This window comes from Dendropsophus ebraccatus, chromosome 1 (assembly GCF_027789765.1).
Source record: "Dendropsophus ebraccatus isolate aDenEbr1 chromosome 1, aDenEbr1.pat, whole genome shotgun sequence".
NCBI classification, from domain to species: Eukaryota; Metazoa; Chordata; class Amphibia; order Anura; family Hylidae; genus Dendropsophus; species Dendropsophus ebraccatus.
In genome coordinates, this window is record NC_091454.1 from 181242440 (window position 1) to 181260547 (window position 18108).

Here is an 18108-nt window from a genome sequence, read left to right on the forward strand (position 1 = left end):
TTTAGGTTTAGTCTATATATACAAGTTTATCAACTAAATAAATATTTATCATTCTATATACGTATGTAGGGCCAATGTTACACACATTACAAGCACAAAAACATAGTGAGAATAGTTTTCCCATTGAATAGTTGGCAAAAGTTGCAATGCGACTAATGCAAACTGTAACACATCTGAACACTTACATAAGGGGCCCGGATTTTATATTTCTTTACTTTAAAGTGTCACTGTCGTTTCAGAAAACTTTTGACATGTCAGTTTTGATCTCACCGCATCTGGGTGTTCAGACCTGTACCGATTGGGAGAACGAGCGGGGAGAAGACTGAGCTGCAGCATGATCAGTCGGGCTCCATAGAGCACCACTATAATCACAACTGATCACATGCCAAAGCCGGGAGAGGAATCCGCTTAGCACAGTCTTCTCCCGGCTCTATCTCCTGATCGGCTCGGGTCTGAACGCTCGGGACCGAACACTGGGACCGATCAAAACTTTGACATGTCTCTATGACATGTCAAAAGTTTTGTGAAACCACAGTAACACTTTAAACCAGAGTTGACTGGGAGATGAGTGAGAGGGTGGGACTTGGCTTCTTAAAGTGGGTTGGACTTGTCACATTTGGTCCCCCATTGAAGACATAGTAATGGAGCTGGGACAGCCAATTTTTTTTTTTTGTGCACTGAACCTGGAGGCACTGCAATACCAGGTCAATGCCTGGAGAGGACAGATCAAGCTCTTTTTCCATCTCCCTGTTCTAAAAATCCATTTAATATATGGTCCCCAGATAGGGGACGTATCAGATATTAAACTGATAAGAACAGATTCTACACTTGATCTTAGCCAAAAGGCCGAGAAGCGATGTTGCAGCCAATTTTGTTACAGACCCTTATATGACTGATATTCTGAGGCACAGACAGAAGATTTTTTTTTCTTGGCCTATGGCTATATTTATGTTTTCCCAGACTCCCAGGGCTGCATCCAACTTCTTTAGCCATATGTATTCAAATGCCAAACTAACAGACTGGAGCATGCTCATCTGTGATGGTTAGTGATTGGCTGCAGTGATCACACGTCTGTGTTTAATCCAGGAAGCGTTGGAACTGAAGTGGCAAGGATCGGTGCATTTAAGGAAAAAAAAGTTTGATTGGCAAGACAAGTCTTACATTGGATGTTTTTTTTCTATTTATGCATTTTTTACATTCTGTTAAATAAACGTTTGCTTTTATGTTTGGGCATACTAACCAAACAAATATGTGAAACAAGTTTGTAAATTGATTTTAAAATCCCTTAAAATATAGACCCTCCCCCAACACTACGACATGGAAATCCTTTTTGTTGCTCCTTTTCCCAGCTATTTTCACTTTCATGTGTTGCAGAGGATGACTCAAGGCGCCACAACTTTACTGTCCTCTCCTCATGCCCAGAGCTTTGATCTTCTATGAAGACCAACCCCCAATTACAAGGAAATCTGTAAGCAATTCTCCCGACCTAACAGTTTACTCAGTATAACTCAGTGCAGTGTGCTTGCCGGCCCTGCATCATCAAAGACCCATTGATTCTGTAATTGCAAGTCCCTGCACACACCTCCCACTGTACAACTGGACTGAGACTGATGAATCATTTCCTAGAAAAAGTTACTTTCTTTAATCCTTTCCTGGAACACGGGAAAAATCCCTTTCCAAGATAATAGTCCCGAGAATATTCCCAAGGCGTTTGAGAAACAGGCTACATACGAAAGGAAAATACATTACTTATAAATTCTTCTTGAAATAACTTTGACTTTTTTTTTTACTAATATAATAAATACAGAAGTCAATATTTATATTTTCAAAATTTTTGAATAAACCGTTAAGAATTCTGAGAGAAGTACTGAGCTTCCGCCATTATGTGAAACCCCCTCATTCTTATAGAAAGGGCTGTATTATAATGTTCTGCAGCAGCTGTGGGAATTTACTGAATAAAAACCATTGCAGCTCTTCACATACAGGAGTACTTCAAGTTACTAGCTAGCAAAGGAGGATAAAAAAGGCCTACAAGAGGGTATGAGACACTTGCAGGAAGAAATTAGCAGCACCTTTTCGTCTGTGTGTAATTGGTTCTGACGTTAGAAAAAAGTGTAATTTTCAGAAGTGTCAATAAAAAACTGCCATAGACAACACATATTTTTTCATGAGAATTCTGGTACATATTTGTAAATTTGCATAAAATTACATGTTATACCTGTTCCATTTTTTTTTTTCAATGGGATATGTGACATAGTTCACACTGTAATGTGCAGCACATATCTTTTGGCAAATTGAATATCCGAAAGGTGGAAAATAATAGATTGACATGACACTTATTCTGTGCAGGTGGCCGGCAGCAATGCATTTCTTACCTTATTTATAGATGGCAGTTGCAGCATCATTTACTGTATATTTTTTATTAACAGAATCAGGCACAGAACGGCCTCCAACACAGATGCCATCCTAGTCTAGCCAATAATTAATAGGTATAGTGCCACATAACAGTGCTAGGTAGCAAAAAAGGCTCCAATTTGTTATTCCCCACAAAAAGGTACAATGTGGTGGAGGGAGTGCACCTAAAGGAATCCCTGCAACCTCTGACTCCCATGTTTGTTACGGTTATAGTTACCCCTATGATATTGTATCGCAAAATTGGAGCGGTGGAGTACTAAAAACATTACAACTGTGATGCTCTACTCCCAATAAAGAGGGTTAGAGACAGGTTTAAAGCACCTGAGCACAAAGCATCATGGGCTATAAAGTAAAGGCAGGAGAGTATATACAAGCAACTTGCACCACCTTTTCAATGTAGTGTTTTCCTAAAGTCAGTGTCTCACTCTGAGGCTATGTTCACAACTTGAGGCTATGTTCACAACTTGAGGCTATGTTCACACTACGTAAAAGTACCGCGGTGGAACAATGCCTGTTGTTCTATGGGATCCCGGCCGGAGCGTACACACATCGTGTGCGCTCCGGCTGGGTTCCCATACGCCGCCGCAAACAACTGACATGTCAGTTTTCTGCGGCTGGAATTCAGTGAATTCCGGCTGCAGAAAGACCTGTCAGTTCACACAGTAAAGCGAGCGGCACCGGCCGCTCGCTTCACTGTGGGCTATGGGAAGCTCTGATGCGGGCGCGTGCTAATGCGCCCGCATTAGAGCTCCGCAGCCGAAAGATCATCCGGCCGGTACTTAAGTACCGGCCGAGATGATCCGGCCAGAGACCAGCCATTCTGTGACTTGGCTGGGGTCACGGGGTCACGGCCGGTCTCTTACGTAGTGTGAACATAGCCTCAAACTGATAGATAATGTATGACATTTTGATCAAGGAGAAACAATCCACGATGATACGCCTTTTACTAGCCAGCCAGCACCCTGTTCTGTACTGATGAAGGGCAATTTCCCCCAAACAGCTGTCTGCAGTTGGGTATTATTTCCATCTGGAGAGATCCTGGCTTTACATGCATAGCCAGTTGGCTCTGACTGATTATTGAAGCCAAAGCCAGGAACAGACTATAAACAGGGAACAGGCCATACAGGAAAGACAGATTTCTCCTCTTTTCAAATCCATTCCTGGCTTTGGCTTCAAAAGTCTGTCAGATAATCTGTGTAAACACACCATAAGACTCCAAGTTGGAGTGAGACACTCACTTAAGGGAAAAAAGGTGATGTGTGTGCTGTTTGGCATATTCACATCCAGAATTCCCAGTGGAGCATGAACTGGGCTATGAGTCTCTATACATCTTTATGATGTTGTGCTCTCCATATAAAACACTCTCTGAGAGACTTTGGGGAGATTTATCAAAGGGTGTAAAATTTAGACTGGTGCAAACTACCCACAGCAACCAATCACAGCTCAGCTTTAGGCAGTGCTGAAAGGAAAGCTGAGCTGTGATTGGTTGCTGTGGGCAGTTTGCACCAGTCAAAATTTTACCCCCTTTGATAAATCTCCCCCTTTGTGTACAAAGCAGCTGAAGGTTATCAACCTGTCTCTTTCTATAGCTGTATGTGATCTGAGGTTAAAGAATCACCAACAATTAATAACTGAGTGACAGAATATAACTGAGTTAATAAAACATAACTTTTATTTGTTATTTATATAGATCCCACCACTCCACTACAGTGCACAGATATGCAAGCTTCTGATGCCATGGTTCAATGTTGTCAGGGATCAAGGCATTACAACGCCTGCATATCTGTGCGCTATACACCATCATCTCTGCATTCTATTTCCGCACATTAGCTCATGCTTGACTGTGAATAACTTGCTGCTTTTGGGACACTGTGCATTGGTTAAATTGCAAACATGACTATTGTGCAGGGTGCAGTATTGACTATGAACAGTTTTTGGCTACTAGAATCATAGGCTAGCGGTTTGTGCAATACTGTAGGCCTGTGCGATGCCTTCCATTTACGTCAGTTCTGCTTTTTTGGCAGAGACCTCTGTCATATTAACTTTAAAGCATTTGGTTTATTATAACATCTTTGACTTTGTGTATTATATGTTTGTGCAGTACTTTGTCTTGGACTATCACGTTATCCAATAAGACCTTTGGACCCATCAAATAATGTCCGTTATTTTGAAATTATGGACTTTATTTTAAAATAACTGACGTTATTTAACCTCAAAATGACGGACGTCCACAAAGACAGCTATCGAACGGCCAAATAAAGACATTGTGTGAATTTAGCCATGCAATGTATTTGTATAGTTTTGTTTGGGTATCCTCCTGTTTCACCACTATTTTTGTGGGGGGGGGGAGGGGGTGTTCCCTCTATACTTAGTTGAAGAAGGGGCTATCAATGTGGTTGGGGCCACTCTGTTAAGAAAGTGCTGAGACATGCTAGATAGATAAGGTAGAAGCTATGGATTTTACTCATTGTGTTGTTTATGAGGACCTGTAGCCAACCCCCCAAAAATGGGATAGTATAGGGTGTCCTGATTACACGGCTATTTGCAGCCTCTTGATAAGACCTCCTGTTTTTATCATTTGCCTGACAATTCAGTTAATAGACAGATGGACGTGAACTTCTATTAACAGGTGATGGGCGAGATTACATACTCAGGGGGTCTGAGTTTTTTAACTTAAGGGATGTGTATGCATAAATACATAACCTCTGACTGTATAATTATATCCATCACCTACGATTGACTCTAATTATTAATATTAGGTTCACACCCATCTAAATATAAACTGAATTGTCATACAAATGCAACCCACATATCATATCTATAGAACAGGAGGGTGCATCACGTAACTGTAAAAAGCTGTGTAATCAGGGAACCCATACACTATTTAATTATAGTAACCTCTCTTTTTTCATGTTTGCTACATATCCTTACAGGGGTACTCCAGTGTCTGTTTTTGTTAAATCAACTGGTGTCAAAAGGTTATGCAATGTTGTAATTTAATTCTTTGTAATTTTGAAATTTAATTTGTAATTTTCTTCTAAGACTATCTCAAGTCTTCCTGTACTTGTCATCTGCTGTATGTCCTGCAGGAAGTGGTGTATTCTTTCCAGTGCTCTCTGCTGCCACCTCTGTCCATGTCAGGAAGTGTCCAGAGCAGAATAAAAAAAATCCCCATTGAAAAACCTTTTTCTGCTTTGGACAGTACCTGACATGGACATAGGTGGCAGCAGAGAGCACTGTGTCAGACTGGAAAGAAAAGTAATTGGAAAAACAAATAGAAAAGTGAAAATATCATCCATATCATAGAAGGTGAAGTACCAACAGAGTATGGCGACAGGGCCGTAGGCACCTTTGGCTCATTGACACCTGTGGGAAATAAAGGATAGTCCATCTGGCCCAATCCTAGAGATAAGCTACTGTAGCATTAGCTGCTGAAAGGTTACTGTAGGGTATTATAGAAAGGTGTCAGGGCATCCCGACTTGCTTCATATGTGGTTGTCTACACAGACAGCCAAAAGCAATGGGAAGGGAGGCCTGGTCTCATAAATCACATATGTTTTTCACATTATGTGGATGGCCAGGCACATTCATACATATACAAATAAATATTATTATTATAAATATTATTATGTCATTTATGTACTATGGGAGGGAAGCAAACAGTGCTCCGGGCAGTGTTCTTCTGGGCATTCACTTACGAGCATTGAGATACATATAACGTCAGCAGCACTGGGTAATCTCGTATAATGTAGGTGCACGCCTCACATGACCTGGTATAAAGTCTGTTATAATACGTAAAAAAAAAAGCTGATCAAAGGAGGCACTCCAAGTACAAATTCCCTTTATTACACCCAGCTTAAGAAAGGCGAACATATCTGTAATATTTCACAGACTAATAAAAGGAATTTGAACTTGGATTGCTGCCTTGGATCAACTCTTTCTGACATCCATGTGGATGTTACTTTGACACATACCACCTACCTAGACACTGCAGACCAAGCACACCCTTTCATGGCAGCAGTGTTCCTTGAGGCTATGTTCACATATAGCAAATCAATATTTTGGTGGTGATTCTATCAAAATCGTGGCAAAAATAGTGACATTTTACAGCTAATTAAATGACAATTAAACGTTATGTGTGAACATAGTCTAAGAGCCGTATTAGACGGCCCGATCACCAGTGTAAAAGAGTGCCGATCTGCCAGATCGGTGCTCGTTTAATGAGCCTATTCCACGGCTTGACTAACGTGCAGCCCTTGCCTTTGGTGTAAAATAATAAAGTTCATACAATTGATCAATTCATACACAAAATTCTGATGTTTTTTATGCAACCGAGAGGCACTAGTGTCAGCCATAGGTGTGAGGTGCAGCGCTCTTTTCTCTCCTGTATTGCATAAAGTTCATACATGTCCACGCTCCTGCTGTCTTCCTGGCTTCTGCTCACTGGAACTTCAGAGCCGGTCTCTGAAGTGATGGGCCGCTCAGTCAATGACTGGCTGTGGCTCTGTCCTGTCTCGACCAGTGATTGGCTGAATGGCCTGTCACTTCAGAGACTGGCTCTGAAGTTCCAGTGAGCAGAAGCCAGGAAGACAGCAGGAGCATGGACAGGTATGTATGAACTTTATTATTTTCTTTACACATTCACCAACCGTCATCCGCGATGCGCGGCCGACAGCTGATGAATGTCAGCGGCCAATGATTTTTAGGCAGGACCAAAAGACATCAGCTGATGATTGTTGTCTTCATTACATGGATTAATAAGCTGCAAAACTGGCCCAATTTAGCAGATTATTGCTCCGTGTAATAGGGCACTAATAGTAGTATTTTATTTCGGCAGGATAATGTCACCCGCCACGTTTGAGATGGTCATCAACTATTCTCTCCTAGGGGGTGATTGGAAACTTGAACTGGGATTTGGAACTTAGCAACCAATCAGATTCCACCTTTCATTCCTCACAGACTCTTTGGAAAATGAAAGGTGGAATCTGATTGGTTGCTAGGGGCAACTGAGACAGTTTTACTTTACAACATGTTTGATAAATCTCCCCCAGTGTGTATATATATATATATATATATATATATATATCTGACATATAAGACAAGAATGAGTTTAGTTTTGGATCATTGGCACAATATAGAGCGTGTTCGCTATGATAGTGACAATAGTAGTTCTACATAATAGCAGAGACTGTGTTCTTATATTGCAGGTTTTTTTATTTGTGTTCTTTAAAGAGGATTGGTGTATAATTATCCTTGGTTAATGTTGGTGTGAATACGTGTGGCGGTGTGTGTCGTTCTCTTCTTCCTTGCTGTGTTATTTTGCCCCCACATGGGATATATTGAATTTCCCTTCTGGATACTTATGTGTTATGTCTAGTATGTTACTGAGGGACTGGCAGGATACAATGGCTGTTTGCAGAACCTTGAGGCTGTATAAATACAATCCCCTTGTGCCGTATAATTATACAATATGCAGTTTGACCTTTTAGAATAGGACCAACATTGGGGTTAACTTTATGGAGCCCCGGTGGGGATGTAATGTTTAGCCCCCCCCCCCCCCCCCGAATGTTGACAGGATATAAATTAGCTCTGTATAGACAATAGCTGTGATTCCAGCTAAGTCTAATAATAATAATCATAAGCCAGCAGCCGCCTTGTATCTAACTTCCTTATTATGTAGAACGTTCTGCTTCCCGGCACTGCTGTCTTCAGCAGACACTTCAAGATTTTCGGATGAAACGCAGCTAAAACAGAGCAGAATCACTGCTTGGAATGTAGTCAGCAGACATTGCTTTACCACAGGCCTTTACATCATTTACTGGCTTTACACCAGTCACTGAGAAATGACTATAAATCTCTGTAACTGACCACTAGGGGGCACTGCGCATTTATTATTTCTGCCATCAATGGCTTTTCAGAGTCTACTGTTCCAACTCAAACAGAAAGTTCTGCGTCATTTTCACTCTCTAGGCTCCCGGCTGTGTGGAAGTGAACAATGTAAAGGATGATTCAGTTTATTCCCATGCGCACTATGATTCTGCTCCTTTTTCTCCAAAATTGATTCTGTACCTCAGCTACTTTGTATGCGGCAGATTTTAAAACATAAAAAAAATTATGTAGTTTATTATATCATCCCCACCAGTCACCTGAAGGTAGGTAATTGGTAAAGGTGTAAACATACACATCAGACTTATATAAACTCTTTCGGGCTGTAGAGTTCATCACAACTCCCCACAGCACACAATAGTATGTGAACTGAAAGGGTTTTCTGCGGCCGCTATTCACTGAATAGCGGCCACAGAAAACGGACATGTCTCTTTTCAACGGCGCCGCTAGGGATTCCGGCTGGGATTCCCCTTTAGGCTGCAGCACTACGTAAGTGCTGCAGGAATCACGTAGTGTGAACATAGCCTAACTATGCGTACTCCTTGGTGCAGAGAAACGCCCCCAGTGCTTATCTGATCTTAAACAGAACACAAATGGCGGAACCAACAGAGACAAGAAGCACAGCCGTGCAAACATCAGGTATGGAGCTGCAGAGGGATGTCAGCAGGTTCGTTTGCATGAAACAGCTGATAGTTCCCCTTTAAGCAAAATTTGAGACATGGCCAAGTTCCTTCCAGATGATGAAGGTTTCTCATCAGTCAGCTAAAACAATTATTTGTTGGCAAATTGTACTCAATGAATGAGTGTATCAGCCATTTTCGGCAGCCTGATGTAAAGTACAAAGTGGATTTCCCAACTGCTGAGAGAGAGCAGATGAACACTCAGCGAGGTCAGGTAGGGAAATATATATATGGCGATATGAGGTAGACTAACCACACTCACATACTCTCAATGTACTCATCCATTTCAGTGAGAAACTCCGCCAAGAAACAAATGGAAATATACTTCACAAGCACTTTAACCTAGGCAAAAAGTGCACAGAGTCCTAAGATTCTTAAGTATACCATTTAGTTCTTCCTAACACAATACGACATATGAGTCAGATGGAAGATTTGTTGCCGGAGGCTGTGTGAGGACAACCCAACTGGTTTCAGACCTGTAATTCAATCTTCAGGAAAATGCCTTCCACTATTCCATATGAAATTAATTATCCTGGAAAACGGTGCACCCAGCATATGCCAAGAATTGCGGGCCAGGCACCACAGTAGTATGCCATTGACTTGACACAACAGTATCGTTTTCTGAGCTCTAAAACTGAATTAACGTGACGGGAGGACGGGGCTTTCTTTTCTAACCTATAAGTCTAGAATGTTTATGTCTTACCTGATGCCAGCATCACTAGCAGGCCATATGTTCTGCAGCTGATGTAATGCAAATCAGATTGTGTTTAAATGTCCCTTACCGGCAATCCATCATTTACTCGGAATCTGGTTCGTAGCAAATGTAATAATAAACATATCTGTAGACTCACCTTAAAGGGGTTATCCCAATGTTCAAAGTAACCTGTAGATTGTCAGCCCTCTGCTGTGTACCAGTCTCTCACTTACTTCATTCATGTTGTTTTCTCAAATGTATGTTAGTTTCTTTTTGTATATTAACCCTTTATTGTATGTAGAACTCTCTGGAATCAAGGGCACTGTAAAAATAAATAATAATAAATAATTGTCCCCCGAATAATAAGAGCAGCATTGCAGATGTGCGGCCAGTGAACCTATTATTCTCTATAGCTGGCCCAGAATATCCTCTCCTTTTGTACACACAGTCCCTTCTAGAAGGAAATGTTTACAGCTCCCAATGAAATGAAAAGTGGATGTATAAATCCATGAGGGGGGGAACATTTCAACTATAATTTCTCAGTGCCAAGCCCTATTTAAAAATGGTGCGTGCACCATAAAAATAAAAAATGTACACAAAGGATGGCATGACAATTTTTGATTGATTTTTAGGTAGGACCTTTACTGCCCTCCGGACAACCTATTTAAGGTGTAAATTGTCCATAAAATACACATTTTGCCCGTATTTTGTTATAACTATAGTTATAACTATAGCTATTTTAAACAGCTATAGTTATAATATGTATAATATGTCATAATTTATAAATCATAGAACAATAGGAGGAGGGGGGGGCTGTTTCTGTTTCATGCCGCTGGTAAGGTTCCCCTAAAACCTGTACATCCCTAATCCTGCTCTCAGCTGAGAAGTGTATATCATTGTATCCAGTCTAGGAAATGCTCCATGAGCTAAACAGCTTGGACTGCAAAATGAGACAATGTACTAAACCACCAGAGACATTGTGCAGATGCTGCTGCTGTGTTGAGCTCACACGTCATTGCTTAGGCCAGATACAACTGTACTCACCGCTAATGGGAGGAATTAGTATATGTATTGCTAGACTGTATGCACCTAATAATGTGGAAATGTTGTGGAACTGAAACACAGAGTATGGCAAGTGCTACATGGTGACTTGTGGCCACGTGATAACTAAGGATACTGAATCTGGTCAGGAAAGTAAAAATAAAGCTGGTATGGATTTCTGCTGTCCTCTAATAGTAACTTATGGGATGCAGTCTGTCCACTTTCCCTGTCATTGGTTGCAATGTTGCAGTGTAATATTGCACTTTTATGTTTTGCTGCCTCAAGTAACCCTGTACCCATAAATTATAGGTAAGTCAGACTTTTTATTTAGACACAGAGGTACCCAGTCTGGGATATGGATACTAGGATAATTTATGGGCCATGATATTCCCAACTCTTCACATAAGCAAATATCAAAGTCATCAGTATTCATCTTTTTCTGCATCTTCATTGTCCAGTGTTCACATCCACACAAAGAAATCATTATAACATAAGGCTCTCTTGCAGTGTTCTCTCGCAGTGTTTTTTGCATGTATTTTCGTATGTATTTCTTCTCCCCAAAATATGCAAAAAGTACACCGTGGGAACCTAGCCTATGACCTGTCATAAATGGGCGATGTATTACACGTATATACTAGGTACTGTTTGCTAGCATCTACCGCAAAGCTCTGTGCATTGTGCAAGCCTCTTTGTACCTTTCATGAGGACAGCTGCCCAGTGCGGAGATTGAAGTCTCTATTCAATTGGAGATTTTACTGCTGGGTGGGATTCTTTAAAATGTAAATATTGAAAAGGTTAAAAGTTTGGCCCTTATTCGGCAGCTTCACTACTTTGTGTGATATGTTTGCATGATGTCCCTTAGTGTGATTTATTTCATCAGCCGTCATAAAACCTGTCATTAGAACCACCCTGCTAAGTGTAGAGACAGGTGACAAGAGATCTGTCTTTTTACCTATATCCTGTGTACTTAGCTCAGAACCGTTGCTAAACATGGGATTTGGCATGACCATAGTGACAAGGGCTGTGCACAAGAATGAAGATTTGCAGGTTTGAAGATTAGGCTATGGGACCCTGGACATCATAATATGACAGGTGGAATGAAGTGGAGTCTAGTGGGTAGGGCAGGGCAGTACATGGGAAGAGGTCATTGCTGTCACAAAGGCTCTATGCAAAAATTAAGCAACATTCAATATATGTCGTGGGAATTAACAAGAAGCCAAATGGATTGTACACAGGATGAGAAGAGCTAAGCGCACTAAACACCTACAGTAATATTCATTTAAGACGCCTGCACACACATGCTAAATTCTGGGTGAAGATTTTAACACCTAATTCCCACTAACCAAATGTACATGATCAGGACCTGTCTGACAACTGCAAAGAGCAAATGGATCGGTTACCAAAGAATGTAACATGGCTAATTTAAAGGGATTTTTAGGACTTTTTCAATGATGACCGAGCCCTAAGGGCCCTATTACACAGAACGATTATCGGGTGGAAAATTGTTATATATATTGTTATATAGTTCAAATTTAAGCAATAATCGTCCTATGTAATTGCAGACGACAATCATAAAATCGTTTGTGTGTCGTTGATCGTTAATTTAGATCTGACCCTAAAATCATTGTTAATGGTTCGCTAATCGTTCGCTATAATTCCACATTCAGTCTCTAATTGTTCAGTGTAATTCCACATTGTTCCTTCTTTTGCTGGGATCAGATGGAGTAAGCAATTGTAGTAACAATCGTAACTAACGACTATCCTTCTGTGTAATACGGTGAATGATCTTTTATCGTTAATCGTTAAAAATCGCTTCAACTAATAGAACCCTTTAGGTGATCAGTATCTGATGAGTGAAAGTTGTAACTAATAACCCTAAATTAATGCTTCACCCAAACCCCATGGTAACTGTTTGTTCATACATGGTTTCAGGTAGTTCCATCTTATAGTTCCTCTTTAGACCATGTTCACACTTTATTTACTTAGTAAAATAATTGCCGATATTTTCAATTACAATAATGGCCGCTGTTTTCAGTCTTTAGTGATTTCCATTGAACTTTATGGAAACAACGGCCATTAGTTCACACCATGTATAAATAACAGCCGCTGTTCACAGCAGCCATCAAATTGATGTTTGTGTCGTTCACACAGATTTTTTGTTTTTCCACTGTCCTTTTACCATAAGTTACACAATACTGAATAAAACTTTAAAATAGCCACAATTAAAAGGGTTGCAAAAGCGGCCATGTTGAACCAAAACTTAATATTGTCCCAGCAGCTGTAATTGTAGTATGTTAAACACTGGCTGAGGTTTTGAGTATCAAATAAAAGCCATTAAAAAACTTTGTGTGATAACTTGCACAGTCATCAACCTTTAGTCACCGTATAAACTTTGAGGATAAGAATGGGCATACAGGACATTGTCAATAAGATTCAATACACATTGTGAATTGCTAAAAAATAGATCCCAGGGACAGGTTCCAAACTTAGCTACAAATAGTGTTTATTTCTATTGAATGTTTGGACCCCATTATTATCCCAGAGCTTAGGTGCACTGAAGGATCCTCCGATTATGTGATGGGCCAGACTGACCCTGAATGTACCCTGTACTTACTATGTGGGCTTCTTAGTGTTGATGGCATTGGCAATAATGTGAATTTTTTGACTACAAAAAACATCCATACAGTTTAGATACCCACCAGACACCGTGGACAGCAGTTTATCTCCTCAAGAACAAAATTCCAACAGGCCCAACCATTCTCTTCTCCAGCATATGCCACGAGGTCACCATGCACATAAGACATTGTCAGGATGGACTCAGGAAAGGCGACAGCATAAAAGTGAAACCTGGTTCTGCAATATAACAACTTCTCAGCATTATTACGATAATAAGAACTTCTTGGAAGTAAAGTTAAATATTAATGATTATGGTTTACAGGTGTTATATCCAGTGGTACGTAAAAAGATAAATCTGCGTCGGTCACCTATGTCACCAAGTTGTCATATCAGTTAAAATGGTTTAGTAGAATTGATAGTTGATGAGCCAAGAGCTACTATTTTCCACAATTGGCTATCTACAAGACTAAGGGCAGTTAATGATTCATAATCCTTTATCTTCTACTTTAGTCTTGTCAACTAGCTGCTCAGTTACAGTGTTCTTACAGCATTACTGCTGGCGTATAATCAGGTGTAGTACAATTGGGCCATTGATGAAGAATGACTAATAGAAGTTATGATATTACACACGTCATGCTTGTTTCTTGTATTGCACTTTGTCGTTTTAATTGGCTTCATCCACTACTCTCCCCTTTATTCATTGAACTGGACTCACTGAACATGGACAAAACAGGACTAATCATGTTACTCCTCATATCGCTCCACCCCTCCATCTATTCTGTCAATTACAATTAAGGGCTCACTCTATCCCTCGTCCCCCAAGTCTGCTGCCTTGGTATCATCTTTGATTCTTCTCTGTCATTTAAACGGCACATTCAGACGCTGACCACTTCCTGCCGCCTTAACCTCAAAAAGATTTCCTGAATTCGCTCTTTCCTCACCCCTGAGTCAGGTCCATGCTCTCATTATCTCCCGCTTGGACTACAGAAACATCCTCCTCTCTGGCCTTCCATCTAACACCCTTGCTCCCCTCCAGTCTATCCACCTCTCCTCTCACTCTGCCTCTCCCCATCCCTTCACTGGCTTGCCCAACTCTGCCTCTCCCCATCCCTTCACTGGCTTGCCCAATGTATTTATTATAAATTGCTTACATAAAATACAACCCACCCGTCTTTATATATCTCTGCAGCCTCCAAGCCTCCATTGACCTCCATTTGTGCTCCCCTATTGCTCATTCATAATATATTGCTCTCGCACAACCGCCTCAAAGATTTTACTCAAGCTACCCCGTCACATCCATCTCAAATTTTCTGGTGCAAAGTGTCAAAGAGGCGTTCCCAAATTTCTGAAGTGAAGAGGGGGAGTGTTTTTCTAAGTTATGGAAGCACAGCCAAACATATAAAAGGTATCATGTATCTCCTTGATCCCTTTAAATGAGAATGACAGGGAATTCCCAACCAGAAACCCCATTTACTTATCAATTTTTGATTGTGCCCAAACCAGACATCTGTGCTGAGCTATGCAGGACAACGTTCATCACGAGCACTTTGGTGTCAGAGCACAGATGATAGATGGCTTTCCCTCAGGCTCCACTTCTAAAGGAGCAATTGACATACCATAAGTACACGTCAGTGGGGACTTACTGCTATTGCTTAATAGTTAACAACTGGTTGCGCCCATAGTAACATCTGTAAAATACACTAGGGAAATAGAGATAATGATCAGCTGATCATCACAGGCCTAAATGCCCACTCTGGTATAGATTCACACACATGACTACATTGAAAAGTTATTTAAAGTTGTGATGGTTTGATAACGTGTGCTCCCACATTACACTGGAAGCAAAAATCTGAAACAATTAAAGTATAAATGAGTCAGACTATAAAGAGTATGAACCATAACAGTATAAGCATTGTGGGTGGTTACTCTCAACTGGACCAAGTAATGAAAAACTGAAGTACACTGAGAATAAGAGCATGGTAAGTCTGATCAAGTAGATAGATACATGGCTTGATTACCGAGTGGGTAAAAGTCCCCATACACTTTTATTTGGCCGTACCCTCCGCTTATGGCAGATATCTTCACTGTTCTGTGACCTCAGATCATCCAGGTTGGAATCCTATCAATAAAAATAAAAGATCTTTTAAGTCTTCTAAATTGCAAGAAGGGGGCTCCCTGGATTAGACTCAATGGCATAATAAGCCAAAGCCTAGCAAGGAAGGGGAACCTAGCTACTGCTTTTGGTAAACAAAGAGGGGCCCAACTACTGCATTGGGGCACAACAGCGTACTTTAGGTAGAAGACCGTTGAAAATTTTTATTAAAGTATTGTATTGCCCCCCAAAAGTTATACAAATCACCAATATACACTTATTACGGGAAATGCACATAAAGTGTTTTTTTCCTTGCACTTACTACTGTATCAAGGCTTCACTTTCTAGATAACATGGTGATGTCACGTCCCGACTCCCAGAGCTGTGCAGCCTGTGGCTGCTGGAGAGGATGATGGCAGAGGGATGCTCTGTGTCCCTCCAGTGACCTGTGTCCCTTAGTGTCCCCCTGCCATCATCCTGCTCTGGGAGTCGGGTCGTGACATCACTATTTTATCCAGGAAGTGAAGCCTTGATGCAGTAGTAAGTGCAGGGAAAAAAGCACTTTATGTGCATTTCCTGTAATAGGTGTTCGCCGGACTAATTTTCGCCGGACTTCCCCTTCAATTGCTGTATTGGGGGGCACAAAGGGTGTCCTAACCACTTTGTGTTTAATATATGACTTAAATGAACACTTTTGGGACAGTAAATTACACTAAACTAAGTTACACTGCCAAGGGGCGTAGCTAGAATTCATGGGGCCCCATAGCAAAAAACTGTACAGGGCCCCATGAATCCTGTATGCTCCTCCCCCAAACATACTCACATGGTTGGCGCAGTCTCCTAGTTGCCACACAGTGTGTCCACTGTCTGGTGGGGGCTGTGGGGCGGATGGTTGCTGGTGGCAGCCAATGTGCTGTGATCCGCTATCCATCGAGGGGTGTGTGTGCAGGGGCAGACTGCTCTGTGTTCCATGTGGGGGAGTGGGGGCAGTCTGCTCTGTGCAAGGGGGGACCCGGGCCCCATAGTAGTTGCGTGGCCTGCTTCCATGGTAGCTACACCACTGACAATGGCCCCACTAAAGACTGGATTAGACTTTGAATATCATCTTCTTCCAGATCTATCACCAGTGTTTGGGTTTTCACCTTTATTCTTTTTTTCTCTCTTAGGGTATGTGCACACTACGGAATCCCGGTGGATCTCCTGCTGTGGATTACGCAGCTCACCCTGGCCGCGCTCATCTCCGCTGCTCCTATAGACTTCATTCTATGGTTTGACAGATTCCGCCGTCCGCCCAAAGAATGAGCGGGGGCGAGCTGCGGAATCCACGGCGGGTGACCCGCCAGGATTCCATAGTGTGCACATACACTTAAAGTTGTTTTGTTTCTTGTCCTTTTTTTTTTAGACCTAATAAGCATGGGCATTTCCGGGACCTGTGCCAACATAGATAACTGGAGCACAGACTTTGAGTGATCAGTTAACATGCCAGTTATATTTCTTTATCTTTTAGTTTCAATAACCTACAGTATAAATATATAGCCTAACTCTTAATATCCCCTGGTTACATGAACAGGTTATCTAGGGTCATCTAAGATTAAATATAGTTATGGCGCTCCTGGTACTGATATTTATTGGCTCCAGTTTGAGTTTCGATATCTGTATCTCTCTCTGTAGTTTAAAGATTGGATGGTTTTGGACATCTTCCAAGAGTTGTATTCTTGGGTATTAGAAGCTGCACGACAGCAACACTGTAAACATAGGCCGACTAAACATATGTTAGGCAGCAGCACCCACATTCGATTAAATTATGGATATTTATATTTATACATGAAATAAGTTTATTTCTAAAATTAAAAAAAAAATAGTCTATCCACTGAATTAGTACCAGAATATTATCAATGGAGGCTTGCCATGTTGTTAGAACAAGAAGACAACCAACCATTGTTTCTGGTGGTCATGGATATGACTGCTGCATAAAGATATCGCATGCTGCCGTCACATCTGACAATGATAGACGCCTCCTAATTCCCAATAGTACAAAATCTTCTGTCACCTACACATTTTCTGTTCTCATAGAAGGAGTGGCAGGAAGAGTGTGTATAGCACTTACCTAAAATGTGTCAATCTTTTCCGGATAGCAATAATACATATAGCATCATCTAATATCCCATGTAATTGCAATATATATTTTTTTTATGTCTTTGCACGTGTGTGCTTCAGTTTCAGATAAGGATCTCCACATTCCTTTTATTATCTTGGATGCCCTTTAGTAGAACCTTAGCCCCAAGAATGATGTGTGGTGCAACCTAAGGGTTAATCTTACCCCCTGCACATATCATCATCTCTACGCCCACAGCAATAACCTTACTGTCTTTTGAAGATACATCCTACCACCTGGTCTGCATTTAACAGGCGTCTATTGTCAAGTTCTCCAAGTTTGGAATGTCTTAAGTAGTATCCTCTTGCCTCTTCTGTCATCACAGAGTCCTAAGGAGCTTCGATACTTATGACCCATTCCCATGCCTTCAGGTTCCATAGTTAAATTGTACGGCAGTAAAAAGCAAAATGGTAGATATCAGGCATTACAAGATCTTTGTTCTACGTGTGCACACCTGGAGCAAGGAGGGGGTTATTAAAAACCAGACCGGTCCCCTGTTATACAGATGGGTAAGCAGATCAGATTATTA

The 18108-nt window shown here is 41.1% G+C and overlaps 1 non-coding gene across 1 annotated transcript; it reads right to left on the reverse strand.

The window, feature by feature from the left end:
- Positions 1–667: 667 nt before the first annotated feature.
- LOC138780997 (U2 spliceosomal RNA) lies at positions 668–858 on the reverse strand. Its single transcript, XR_011361377.1, has one exon. It is a non-coding gene; the product is annotated as a U2 spliceosomal RNA (small nuclear RNA).
- Positions 859–18108: the final 17250 nt, after the last annotated feature.